This window comes from Nicotiana tomentosiformis, chromosome 3, assembly GCF_000390325.3.
Source record: "Nicotiana tomentosiformis chromosome 3, ASM39032v3, whole genome shotgun sequence".
In the NCBI taxonomy this organism is placed as follows: domain Eukaryota; kingdom Viridiplantae; phylum Streptophyta; class Magnoliopsida; order Solanales; family Solanaceae; genus Nicotiana; species Nicotiana tomentosiformis.
In genome coordinates this window covers 2,783,510-2,787,525 of record NC_090814.1, presented here as the reverse complement: position 1 = coordinate 2,787,525, position 4,016 = coordinate 2,783,510, and positions in this window count along the sequence as shown.

The following is a 4,016-nucleotide window of genomic DNA, read 5'->3' as shown; positions in this document are numbered from 1 at the left end:
CACTTACCCCAAACACCCACGCAAGAATCTCTCCAAAAATTGCCTTCTACCGAGCTCACAATTAGATTTTGAGTTATGAACTCATACCCCCGTTTTGGGACTTTTAATTCTGCCCAGAAGTGCCTTCATCACGTCCGCGACCATAGCTTCACATTCGCAAAGTAAAAAAAATGTGCTGCCCAGATTCCTTCTTCACGTTCGCGATATCCTCATCGCGTTCGCGATGCCTTCCGACCTCTGCCTTTCGCGTTCGTGAGACACGATTCGCGTTCGCGAGACCCGAGTCGCGTTCGCGAAGGCTTAACGTCAAGCAGGACCCCAACTCCCTTTCCTCTTCGCGTTCGCGTAGGATTTCCTCATCTCCTTCTTCGCGTTCGCGTCTTCTTCATCGCGTTCATGATGGGCAAATCCCAGCCATCCAAAATCCTTCTTCGCGAATGCGTGAGGCCCTTCGCGTTCACGAAGAACAATACCAGATATCAGTTCCAGTAGTTGCAAAACAAGGAAAAATAATCTGAAACCATCTCGGAACTCACCTAAGCCCCCCGAGACCTCAACCAAACATACCATCAAGTCCCAAAACATCATACGAACTTAGTCAAACCATCAAATCACCTCAAACAACCCGAAAATCACGAGTCATACCCCAATTCAAGCTTAATGAACTTTGAAATTTCAAATTCTATATCTTGTGCCGAAACACATCAAATCAATTCGGAATGACTTCAAATTTTGCACACAAGTCACATTCGACATTACGGACCTACTCCCACTTCCGGAATCAGATTCCGACCCTGATATCAAAAAGCCAACCCCCCGGTCAAACTTTCCAAAATTTTAAATTTCACCATTTCCAGCTTAATTCCACTATGGACCTCCAAATAATTTTTCGGACACTCTCCTAAGTCCAAAATCACCATACGGAGCTAACGGAACTGACGGAACTCCATTCCGAAGTCGTCTTCACATGGTTCCGACTACTGTCAAAATCCTAAGATTTAAGCTTCCTTTTTAGGGACCAAGTGTCCCAAATCACTTTGAATCATCCGGTAACTGAATTCAACCACGCACGCAAGTCAATAGACATAATAAGAAGCTGCCCAGGGCCTTATGCCGCCAGACGAGACTTAAATTCTTAAAACGACAAGTCGGGTCATTACATTCTCCACCTCTTAAACAAACGTTCATCCTCGAACGTTCTAATAAATATTCTGAGGTTACCGAATTGATGATTTTTTTTTTACTTTTACAGATACTCACGGTTGATCCCACGTTACCGCATTTGAGATAAGCGTGACAACATCATCTCATTTCAAATTATTTCTTTTATCCATACTTGAAAACTTTAAGGCCATTTTCTTACGCTCCAATATTTTCAAAAGGCCTGATTTCTCACAACAACGCACAATATTAGTCTCAATTGACTATAGCAACTCGTACCTATGCACACATCAATTTTTTTCTTGATAGTGTTGAAGTACTTCAAAATTTTTCTAGGGTGTTACTTTCTCCCCCCGCTTAGGTTCATTCGCCCTCAAACACATAACATAACTCATCTCTTCCTTTGCAAATCTCAATCCTCTAAGTTTTACTAACTCCCAAAATTTTTCAAAAATTTCGGCAGAGTCTCTCCTGTAAACGGGCCTATCCACCTGCCAGAGTAACACCAAAACAACTCCTAATAACTCATCCACAACCCAATAAAATACCTCAAGGTATATATGAATAACACTAATCTCAGCATCACAAGCACTGCATTATCAATATGATATCAGGACATGAAGCACATCATATGCATGCTCATCACCACATCTCAGGTCTTAAAAGTTGTTCATAATTAATTCCAGCATCATCAATTAATCTCATATTAACCACCACCTCATTTCGAATTTTCACAATACTGACAACAGAATGTGAGGCATGAAGACCTCATGATTACCTACTCAGATTAATGAGTCACATTTAATGCCACCTGGGCACTCATCTCATAGGTTAAAACTCAATGTTTACAGCACGAAAATGGCTGAATATGCATAGAAAAATATAAAAGAATTATCAAATAAGCCTAACAGGCATGACTCCCTATTAATACTATTGTACAATTAAATTTCACAAAGAAAAAATTTTTAAACTCATAAATATTTTACCACAAGGACCTCGTCCTTACATAACTTCCACCGCGGCTTGCAGCCCGGTTTAAATATTTCATATCATGTAAAAACAAATGCGAGGATCTCATCCTCAACTCCGAATCACAAGTATGTTGCACATTGTGCCAACTAAAATTTTAAATTTCCTTTCTTTCTTCTTTTCAATATATTTCATAAACAATTTTCACAACATATAATGAACCCTCATACCGGTAGGGCGTATAATTCATAAAAATTGGTATAAATTATTCCGAAATCATATCAAAATCCACTGTAGTGAATCAAATAAAGTCACTTTTGGACTTATAGCCCTCAGTAGTGTACAAAATAAAAATAATAGACACGGGCTAACATCTTCAAATCTCCCAACAGGGATAAACATATAAGTGGGTCACAAAATCACGAAGCTCACTCATAAGCAGAGCATAATAGGAGGACTCACCTCAATATTCAGATCCGAATCGAATTAAGGGAAATTATTCTTTTATAACAAAAATCAGGATCGTACATATAACGACACCATCTGGTGTATTGGCCTCAGCCAAATCATAGCGATTATATCAACAGGTCGGGCCTCCATCTCTTAGGCGCCCTCTACCTGTCTGTCCTCCACCCCTAACTGGCTGTGCACGTGGGGTAGTAGTTGCACTGGGGCCCATAGTCTGAGTGTTCTGATAAAATCCACCCCTTCCAAGTTTGGGACAATCTCTCATAATGTGCCTAGTGTCACCACACTCATAACAACCCCTCTGAGGCCGCGGTTGCTCATACTGAGTCTGTATCGGATAACTGGAATAATCATTATAGGAATCTGGTGCCGGTGGTGCATTGTAAGAACTTACTGGAGCACTCCGAGTAATATGATGTGCGGACTGAGCTGGCCGACTGCTCGAGCTTCCTCTATAATGGGTCCTAGCTGAAGAGTAAAATTCACTGAATCCTCCAGAGCTTCGAGACCTTTTGGTCTCCTTAGGCTCCCTTTCCTCGCCTAGAACACCCTCACTCTTCCTCGCAATCTCCACTACTTGTTGAAATGGAGTATCAGTTTGCAACTCTCGAGCCATGCATATTTTAATATCATAATCGAGCCCCTCAATGAATCTGTGGACCCGCTTTCTGATTGTAGGAACCAAGATAGGTGCATGACGAGCTAACTCACTGAACCTGATAGCATATTCTGACACTGTCATAGTGTCCTGACGCAACCGTTCAAACTCTATGCCCCACGCATCTCGGAGAGTCTGGGGAACAAACTCTTTCAAGAATATTTCCGAAAATGAGCCCAAGTTGGTGGCGTTGCATCAGCTGCTCTACCTTCTTCAAAGATTTGCCACCACTGATATGCTGCGCCTGACAGTTGAAATGTAGTAAAGGAAACTCCGCTCACCTCCACAATACCCACGGTGTGGAGAATACTGTGACAATTTTCTAGAAATATTTGGGCATCCTCTGTAGTTGTGCCACTGAAAGTAGGTAGACTATACCTCTTAAACCTTTCAAGTCTCTTTTGTTCTTCTTCTGATGCCTCGGGCCTGACCTCAGACCGAGCCAGAATAACAGGTTGTACCGGTACTATACCCGAAACCTGACCAATGTGAACCTGCTGCTATGGAGTTACTCTGGCTGCAACACGTGCTCTTCGTCGGCCTCTGCCTCTGCCCCTAGCGACATCCGCTCCGGGGGTAACGTTATCAGCAACTGCAGCTCGTGTCCTCACCATCTGTGAGAGAATGGAATGATAAAAGTTCAAACTTCGAGATCAATGAACTCGCACGATGGAATGAAAGAAGTGATATTATCCTTATAGTTCCGTAGCCTCTCGACGATAAGTACAGACGTCTCCATACCGATCCGCAAGACTCTACT